Genomic DNA, 10,744 nt, shown 5'->3' with positions numbered 1-10,744 from the left:
ACCTCAACCAACCACAAATCCAATCATGCTATCCACCAGACTCTGACTGCTTCCTATTACCTATTAATTTCATTTCACCATTATCATTTCACATCTATATTTCACATTGTAATATCTAGACCCTGAACTCAGTAGCAAATACTGACACTGGAACCCAATGGAACCTGACTTGGAATTAGCTACTATTAGTATATAAAGCCATGTACATCATCATAACTACTCAGTTCAAATATCAACTTGGATAAGCCATCTACACTTTGCACTCACTTCCACTCCTCCCTACCTCATCCATCAGATTCCGCTCTGAAGGATATTCCTATTCACTTCTCTAATGGAACTCTGTTCTGTCCATCCAGATCCTTGGGCTCTAACTCAAAGGTGACATTGCCAATAGCTTTGTCAATGCCTATACACTTCGCTGAACTCTGTGCATGCACTCAGACCTACTTGATTGGCATGTTCCTAACAGTCCATGATGATGAAGAGATCTCATTTGGGTGGAGTGGGGCTGCTCTGGGTTGTGTTGAAGTCTTGCCTTGCTGGCAGACCTTATAAGCCTTGATATATCAGGTGATATTATAGTCTATTTTTAGCCACCAATATTTCCTCAAGACTAATTCCTTTGTTTTAGTGATCTCTGAATGTCTGGCAGTCACATGATCATGACAGATGGCAATGATATCATCTCAAAGTCTCTGATCCCTTGGGATATAGATCCTTCTATCATAGCAGATCAATCCTCCTTCTTTCTTTAGTCCTCACTCATGGTTGAGTGATAGGGCAATCCTCTGATCCTATTTGTGGGGATCTCAAGTGGCACTCTTGATACATTCATGCATCTCCTCTTCCATCAGCATGATCATTGCCTGGAAGTGTTCTGGTCATAGTAATATAACTTCTTTGTTGTCATCTCCTCCTTGGTCATGATCTGCCCTGTAGCTGAGGAAATCAGCCTTCTTGTTTGCTGCACCAGCCTTATGGTGAAGCATGTATTCATATTCAGATAATTCCATAACCTATCTGGCTTGTCTTCAGTTAAGCTTTTGGAGTTGTCGAAAGTATTGTAGATTCTAATGATCTATCCAGATCTCAAAAATCTGATTGGCTCTGATGAGATAATGCCGCCATTCAGTTAAGGTGAGCATTATAGCAAGGAGTTTCTTGTTGTATATTTCATAATTCCACTCCATTACAGTGAGCACTTTTGACATAAAAGCAACTGGTCACCATTTGCTATTTTGTTCCTGTGAGAGTATGGCTCTAATAGCACCTTCACTAGAGTCAGCCTCCACTCTGAACTTCTCATCCTGACTTGGTATGGTCAGGATGACATCTTCGGCTAGTCAGCATTTAAGGTCATTAAATGCTACCCATTGAGAAATTCCTCAAGTCCATTGGGAATTCCTGGTCAATTACATCATAGGTTGGACTATTTTACTGCAATTCCAGATAAATCATCAGTAGAAGTTGGTGAATCCAAGGAAAGATTGCAGTTCCTTCTTCTTCATCGGTTCCAGCCATTCAGTCACTCCTGCTACTTTGACAGGATCCATCCTGATGCTTCCTTCACTGATAATGACTCCAAGGTATTTGGTTTCCAACACCTCAAACTCACACTTTTCAGCCTTGAGAAAAAGTCAATGCTTCCTCATCAAGGACAGTACCTGTCACACTATCCTTTGGTGCTTCTTCTTGGCTTTAGACATAATGAGAATATCATCCAAGTAGATTGTTACCTTTCCCATGGTAATGAGATCTTTGAAGATATTATTCATCATCCACTGAAATATGGCCAGTGAGTTAGTGAGTCCAAAGAACATAACCATTAGCTCGAACTAACCATAGTTAGTTCAAAAAACAGCCTTCCACTCATCACCTTCTTTAATGTGCACATTGTTGTACCCCCACCGAATGTTCAGTTTGGTGTAGTACTTAGTGCCTCAGAGTTTATCCATTAACTCTACAATTAAAGAAAGCAGATAATGATTCTTGATCATTATCTCATTGAGCTTCTGATAATCTTGTACCAGTCAAAGTTTTCCATCCTTCTTTTTGATGAAGAAAAAGAGTGACATCATTGGAGACTTTGATGGTCAAATCCTTCCACTAGATAAGTTCTCTTTGAGGAACTTGTCTAGCTTCTATTGCTCATTATTGCCCAGAGAGTAACACTTGCAATCTAGGTTAGCATTTGTATTAGAGATCAGTTCAATGGCATGGTCTCAGGCCTTTGCTTCAGGTAGTTCATCAAAACTTTCTTTTTCAAATAAATCCTGATAGTCTCATGCCTATTCAGATACCATTTTCTTGAATGTCCTTTTCTTCTTTTTGGCATTGGCTCTTGCTGTCAGGTCATTAGCATGGTGTATTGCTTGAATGTTAATAGCCCTTTGTAGGTCAACAGTGAGAATCGTTTCACCATCTTCCATCTCTTCATCCCATCAGTCCTCGGGATCTTCATTCAGTAATTCAAACAGAATTTTCTGGCAATAGCATTGAGCAAAAATGATGCATTCAGTTTTCTAATTGATTAGCAGATTGTGTCTGATTAGCCAATTATGACCAAGGAACACTTCTTTGGTTCCCAGATCAGTTATAGCTAGATCAATTCATTCTGAATAATCTCTAATAGTGAGCCTAAGCTCCACATATTCAGTGATAGATCCAGCTTGATTCTTAGTCCCATCTGTGTTATAGACTGGAATGGATGCTGCTGTTGTCTGAGTGGAAGATTTGTGCTTGTTGACAAAAGCTCTGTTGATTGAACTCTCTGTGCAGCCACTATCAATTAGAGCAGTGACTGTATAGATAGATCAAGACGTTAATGTCTTGATTTAGACCTTGGTTAATAAGTCTTGTCCTGAGGATTTAGTCTGTCAGATGAATTTTTATGGCCTGCACAGTTCATCAAGCCATTCCAGGGCCTGACATCACTCTACAGTCCTCATCCCAGTAATCATTTTGTCAATCACTTCTTCGGCTCAGGTCTTGTGTACCCAGTTCTTAAGTACTGTCTTTGCCACTGCTTTGTCCTTCGTGTCCTTGATGGTCCACCAAGTCCATTCAGTATCAAATGGTTTGAGCCAGCTATTGGGACCCTCTGCCTCTGTTCAGCCTGAGGGCAATTGAGTTCCTAAAGTATTAGTTTGATAAACTTTTGATAAGGACTCATCTTTTTTAGGACTCTCCATCCTTCTTCAGCCATATGTTGGCAATTGAGTGGCAGGTTTTAGTTGTTTTGGTTTCTTAGGTGATTCTATAAAAGTGGTACTGTCAGGTATATTCAAATACATGCATAATTTAGGCATAGATGGAGTGACTACAGAAGGGAAATAGTCAGTCTATTCAATGGCTGAGAGTGACAGTCCACTGGTTAATATTTGAGCTGAGTCAGTAGAATTGCTCACTGCTCGGCCTTGCCTTTTACCTCCTCAGGCTTACCTTCAGGCCTGAGGTCTTGGTCCTCCTTCATTAATTCAGCAATCTGTGCTCGAATATCCTCCCAGGTGCATTTATTCTTCTTTTAGGGGCAGTTTCATGCCATGTGACTCTTCTGGCCACAATTAAAACACTTTCCCCCCTTCTTGAGATGATCCATATCCATTGGCTGATCTGTTCCAGTAAATGTTGTGTCCGTACTGGTTCACTTCTCTCTGAAAGAAGTTGGGGTTAAGCTCCCAGGCTTGATGGATGTAATCGCAGCCGAGACAGAAGACCTCAAGCCTTGTCTCTGGCTTCTATAAGTCCCATACATCAGGGTTGTTGCTTCTGCCTTCTGTCATTGTCGTTCCTTGTACATAGTGATAATTTGGGCCTTCCATTTATCATATCCAATGAGAACTCCCTGTCCGATGTCAGAAATAATGATGAGATAATGAGATGGCAGGCCCATCTTCATGTATTTGACCATCTGTCTGAAGTCAGTGACATCATTGTGGATTCCAGCGAGCTGTCCAAGTCACTCCAACTCATTGAAGTAATCAGTGGCAGCCTTGCCAGCTATCTTGTACTTCTTCATCTTCTGCTTATGAACTTCTTGGATAGCTAGGTCCATAAATTTGTTGACAATCATTTGTTTGAATATCGGCCATAAGAGATATCGATGATGAGTCCTCATAGTGGACCAGAATGTTGGAGAGATCAGGATCCACCAGGTCTTTGCTTTGTTGGCCATATGAGTGACTGCAAATGTGACCTTATACATATCAGCAAGGAAATATAGTGCAAATACTTGGAAATACTGGTTGCAGTCAACTAAGAACCAGTTGATATTGTCAGAGACACCTCAGAAGAGTTTGAGTTCTGCTACTAAGATGGGTTTGACATTAAAGATTTGAGCTCTCACATCAAGAGCAGGCATCGGGTTGGGCCATTCTCCAGCAGATAGTCCCGACCATCCACTCAGAGGTCCTGAGAAAGAATAGAAGGAGCCATCATCAGTAACAGGACTTTCCAGTGGAGAAACTGTTTTTCGTATGATCTACCCATTCCTGATGGTTCAGCCCTAGGCAAGTGCCACAGGATCATCCTTTAGAGAGACTAGTTTGGCAGGTTTGGGGTCTTTGCTGCTCTTGACTTCATCTGGTGGTGGCTGTCCAGTGAATGGTCACCGAACTGGAAACCTCCATGGGTTCAGATGGTAGCTACTCAGCTTGGGTCAGTATTGGAAAAGCCAAGATGCTGTACTACAGATGACAGAAGTAGCAAACAAGTATCTTAATGATATCATTCAGATGGTGGATGCTATATTAGCCAGCTGGCTTAGCACAATACTCAGCATCCATGGTCTTGGCATTGTGCCATACTTCAGCCTGTATAGTGATAACATCTGCATCTGATATCCTAAATATCTTTTATTATAAGTAAAAATAGCCTGTTCAGTAGCTGCATATTGTAAAATCTCTACATGCTCAACATAGTCAGCAGAGAGACATCTTTGCTCTATGAGTGACACCAACCAGGTGTTGTCCATCCACAATGTCATTGTTTCTTCCCAGAACAACTCCATGAAGTCCTCCTTTCATGCCTCTCATGCTAACTCCCTCTGCTTCTGTTCATGCATATTGATGTTCTACAAGCTGACCCAGTCAGTTGAAGGATCCATGACTTTCTCGTCATGATCCTCCTCCCCCTCATCATCCACATCTCTGCTGGTAGTCTTGCTGTCCACATCTCCCTCAAGGAGGGAACTATCATACAGGTCATAGACCTCTGAGACAGCCATGCTGGGGCTGCATGATGGGTCCAGCATCATCAGATCTGGGTCAAGAAGTAGGCTGCTGCTCAGGCTGCTCTGGCAGCCTCTTGACACTCATTGTTGCTAGCACCATTGTTCTGTGATATTGGTGGAAGTTTCTATAGAACTTTAGATTGAGAAAGAGAGCTGTGAAACTTCCATTGAGGAACCTCTTGAAGTCACCAGTTGGGTCAGTATCCTTATTGTCTCCTCTGATGGTATCTCTCTCTTCTGGGATTCCATCTCCCTGGACCAGGATGTCGTCTGTCTCTGCAATGGTATCTGTCCTGTAAGATAGCAGGCAGTTGTCATTGAGGTTTGGCTGAGCCTCTTCTTCGATAGGGTCTGCTCAGGGATCAGACTCAATGGTGGGAGTGGCAGATTTCTGGAAAGGCAAGTCAGAGATGGTAGTTCCAACAAGAGTGTCAGTACGGCTTTCCCCTTCTATTCTTCTTTATTCCTCCACTGCTTGTGCTTGGAGATAGTGCCCAAAGAGAGCATTCTCTCTTGTGATCTTGTTGTTGATGCATGCCTGCTCCTCCCTATGCTCAGAAATGTTATAGGTATGTCAAACTTGGTCCTCTCCAGAGAGGACCATAATGATGGGATAAGCTGGCTATGTTTCTGCTGGTACCGTTCATGTGCCTTCTGTTCTACTAATATGACTGCAAGCTGGGCTGTGCTCCATCCAGTTGGCTTCAATAGCAGTGGCCTGCCACCAGTGGTGCTTGTCACTGTTATTGGGCCAATACTGGTCATTTTCAGCCCTGGCTCTGCTGCTAGTCCTTCTGTCATTTGTGGATATAGTGGATCGAAATCTATGGCTCCTGAAACCTTGGATCTCTCAAGCCATTCATGGGGTATCCAGGGAGTCTCTGGCATGACATCCAATGCCGGTGCTAAAAACAGGGGTTGCTGTCCTGATTGCCAGGATGCTGTGCTGGGGGGACGAGATGGGGGTGTCAGGTCTGGGTCATTGAAACCCTGTAGCCTAAGGGTTTCTAGAGTTTCGAACAACTGCTGTCAGGGGTCATGAGAGGTATGTGTGCTGCTAATGCTGCTCCTCTTCTTCCTTAGAATGTTTCTGAGTCGAGCTCCCAGAGACATTTTCAGAGTCTGTTTCTTCTGTGGATTGGAAGGACTGTTGGACAAAGGCAGGGATGTTGTGGAGGGGGAGGTCTGATATGATATTTTGAAGGATGATTCAAATATGTTAGAATTCATAATAGTGCCTGATTGTCCAGACTACGATTGATTGGCATCTACAGCACAGCTGTATAATCACCAATAGACCAATCAAGATTCTTATAATAGATACCAAGAGTTTAAAGAACTCGTGAGTAAAGTTTGGATCGAAAGGGTTAAGGGCAGGTGGCATTCAGTTCCTCAGCACAATTAGGCTTGAGGAAGGAAAGCTAGAAGCTTTGAGCTAATTGTTAAGCCTAAACTCCACATGACTATTAACACATGATAGACAGTTCAGAATCTCACACTTCAGGTTAGACTGACTGAGTTCACTGATGTGTTAATAGAGGTGTGTGGTCAAGGCATTGCAAGTTGCTCAAGATAGGATGGTAGAGAATAAACTTTAGCTCAAAGCTGAGATATTATAGCGAGAGCTACACTACTTAAATACTGTTCTGTTATCTGGCTATTAATAACTGTTCACAAAAAGATATTATCTGCTGTTGAGCTGTTTCCTCTGCTGTTGCCAGGCTCTCCACAAAGGCTGTTGTCCTGCTGTTGTGCTGTTATCACTGCACTGTAATTAGAGAACAAAAGGAGCATTGTCTCTCTCTTCACAGCACACAGCAGCATGATAAGACAATGACTGACTGGGTTGCTGAGCTAAGCATTCCCATGGTCCTAAGCACTGGCCTAAGCACTCTGACTAAGCAAGAATAGGGGTTATTTCTGAAAAAAAAAAAAAAAAGAAAATAGGAAAAATTGTAACACTTAGCAATAACGAGCAATAAGAGCTCAATCAGTTCCTGGAGGAGAATCTCTCCAGTGGATGAATTCAGCCATCAAAGTCTCCAATAGCCTTATTCTTCTTCTTCATCAAGAAGAAAGATGGAAAACTCTGACCAGTGCAAGATTACTAGAAGCTCAACAAAATGACAATCAAGAATTACTATCTGCTTCTATTAATCTCTGAACTAATAGACAAGCTTTACAGCATCTAATACTACACCAAACTGGACATCTGTTGGAGCTATAACAATGTATGCATCAAGAAAGACAACAAATAGAAGGCCACATTCCAAATGAACTAAGAACTGTTTAAACTAACAATCATATCCTTTGGTCTGACCAATTCACCAGTCATCTTTCAATGAATGATAAATGATATTTTCAAGGATCTCATTGCCACTAAAAAGGTTATAATCTACTTGGACAATATTTTCATTATGTCTAAGACCAAAGAGAAATACTGACAGCTGATATAACAAGTACTGACTCTCATGAGAAAACACCAACTATTTTTCAAGGCTGAAAAATGTGAGTTCAAGATGCTTAAGACCAAGTACCTCAGAGTCATCATCAGCAAAGAAAGCATCAGGATGGATCCTGTCAAAGTAGCAGAGGTCACCAAATGGCCAGAATCAATAAAGAAGAAGGAACTTCAATCATTCTTCAGCTTCACAAACTTCTACTAACACTTTATCCACAATTACAGTAAGATGGTCTGCCCAATGATGCAATTGACTGACAATGCCCCCTGGACTTAAGGCCTATCTCAACAGTCAGCATTTAATGATCTCAAACACTGGCTATCAGAGAACATAGTTTTTGCCATCCTAACATAAGATGGAAAATTCCATGTCGAAGCCAACTCAAGTGAGAGCATTATAGGTGCTATCCTCTCTTAAGAACAGGATAGCAAATAGCACCCAGTTGCATTCCTTTCTAAGGCTTTAACCATTACAGAGCACAACTATGAGATTTATGATAAGGAGTTGCTCACTATAATGCTTGCTCTGGCCAAATAGTGGTATTACCTCATTGGATTAGTTCAGATCTTTGAAATCTGGACTGATCACCAAAACCTCTGGTATTTCTGAGTGCCACAGAAGTTGAACTGCTGGCAAGCTCAGTGGATCATAGAATTATCCAAGTACAATTATACACTGCACTACAAGTCTGATGCAGCCAACAAGAAAGCAGATCTGCTCAGTAGGAGGGCAGATCATGACCAGGAAGGAAACAACAATGAGGGAGTCATAATCCTGAAACTGGAACACTTCCATGCAATGGTTATGCTGACAGAAGAGGAGATCCATGAGTGCATCAAGAGTGCAACTCAGGATACCTAGAAATAGGATCAGCAAGTGGCCCCATCACTTAACCATGAATGAGGCATAAAGAAGAAGGAGGAGGAGATGATCTGCTATGATGGGCAGATCTATATTCTCAGAGATTAAGCTCTTTGTGGTGAGATCATTGCCATATATCATGACCACACAACCACTAGACATCTCAGCATTGCTAAAACAAAAAAGTTAGTACTCCAGGAATACTGGTGGCCTAAAATGGGTCAGAACAAAGAACAGTATATCAAGACATGTGAAACTTGCCAATGAGACAAGTCTTCCACTCAACTATGAGCTGTCTCACTCTACTCAAATGAGATTTCATTGTCACCATGGACCCACATTTCAGTGGACATGATCACCAGATTACTGGACTGCAACAACTATGATATCATCATCATCATCATAGTCAATTAATTTTCCAAGATGATCATTCTGATTGTCTGCTCAATGGAATTAACCTTGGAAGGATGGACAAAGATTCTCCACAATGAGGTGTATGCCAAATATAGTATGCTCCAAGTCATCATCTCTGACAGAGGCCTACAATTCATCTCCAAGTTCTTGGATAACTTATACTGACTCCTCCACATCAAACAAAATACATCAACCATCTATCACCCTCAAACAGACAGTCAAACAGAACAGGTGAACCAAGAGATAGAGAAATACCTCTATCTCTTTATCAATTATCAATAAGATGACTAAGTGGAATGGTTGGTACTTGCTGCCTTCTAACACAACAATAGAATCCACTCAGCCATAGGCAAGACTTCATTTTTTGTCAATCATAGGTGATATCCCAATATCACTCAGACTGAGTGTGTTCACACTACTATGCCCATCTCCACTGACTTCACCATAACTATGGCAAAAATACACACTGAAACTAAAGTGGTCCTTGAAAAGACTGCTGCAACAATGAAGAATCAGTATGACAAGCACCATCATACTGCCCACAAATATTCAGTCAATGACAAAGTTTGGCTGGACACAATGAATCTCTATCTCTCATGCCTGAAATGCAAACTCACTGACAAATGAACTGGCTCATTCTCTGTACTGACAAAGATCAGCAACTCTACCTATAAACTGCAACTCCCAGTTATCTGAAAAGTCCACAATGTCTTTAACAAGACTTTGTTAACACCCTACATCACATCAGCATTTCTGAACTAAGAACAACCACTGCTGCCACTGTCTGATCTGATTGATGATAAAAAACACTATGAAATTGATCAGGTATTAGACTATAAATTATGAAAGGTCAAGGCCAGAGGTGGTGGGATAACAACAACCATAGACTATCTAGTCAGCTGAAAAGGCTATAGACCAGAGTCAAATCAATGGGTTAATGAGCAACACATAGATGCAGAGAATGCTATATGAAAATACAACCAGAAGCATTGACCAACTTAACAGTCAATGTCTTCATGAATCTCATAAGAAGGGCAGGTTATATCCTCCCAGAATGCCAGAACTTATTTCTAAATTAAGCCATCAGAATGATGATTTTAAGAAGGAGGTAATGTTATAATTTTTCTTTATTTTCATCTTTTATTCAAGAGATTGACCTCTATCTTTGATTAGTCAGGGCACTTAGCCAGTGCTTAGAACCATAGGATGGGCTTAGTCATCACAACAACACCCAGTCAGTCATTGTTCTTCAACATGACAGTAACTGCTTGACAATAGACAATACCCTTTTGTAGATAGCTTAACAACACTGGACAAAACACTCTATAATACCAGGATGCACAATTAGATAGTTATATCTATAGAATGGATGATGACTAGTATATAAGTAGTGTAGCTCTTGCTGTAGTATCCTCAGCTTCAAGCTAAAGTTTTATTCTTCACCATCTTATCTTGAGTCAATCTAAAGGCCTTGTGATACAGAGCCACATAACACATTTAGTGAACTCTGACATCATTGCCTGAAGTGCAAGGCAGTGTCAGTTTATCACATGTTTAGGTCACATGTCATTTGGGCTTAACAACCAGCTTATATAAAATCAGCATTGACATTTAAGTTCCAAATGAGTTCTTCATCATCTTCATCACTCTAAGCAATGAATGCACACTCTACTTCTGAATCACTATTAAGGCCTATGGCAGCATTTGCAGCACTCAGTGTCTTGCCACTGTTTTTCTTGTCATCAATCAAGCCTTGTTTCATAGGCTTATGGCAGTC

The sequence above is a fragment of the Guyanagaster necrorhizus genome, assembly GCF_019112545.1.
Source record: "Guyanagaster necrorhizus MCA 3950 unplaced genomic scaffold BT62scaffold_49, whole genome shotgun sequence".
In the NCBI taxonomy this organism is placed as follows: domain Eukaryota; kingdom Fungi; phylum Basidiomycota; class Agaricomycetes; order Agaricales; family Physalacriaceae; genus Guyanagaster; species Guyanagaster necrorhizus.
Note: the sequence above shows the minus strand (reverse complement) of the source record.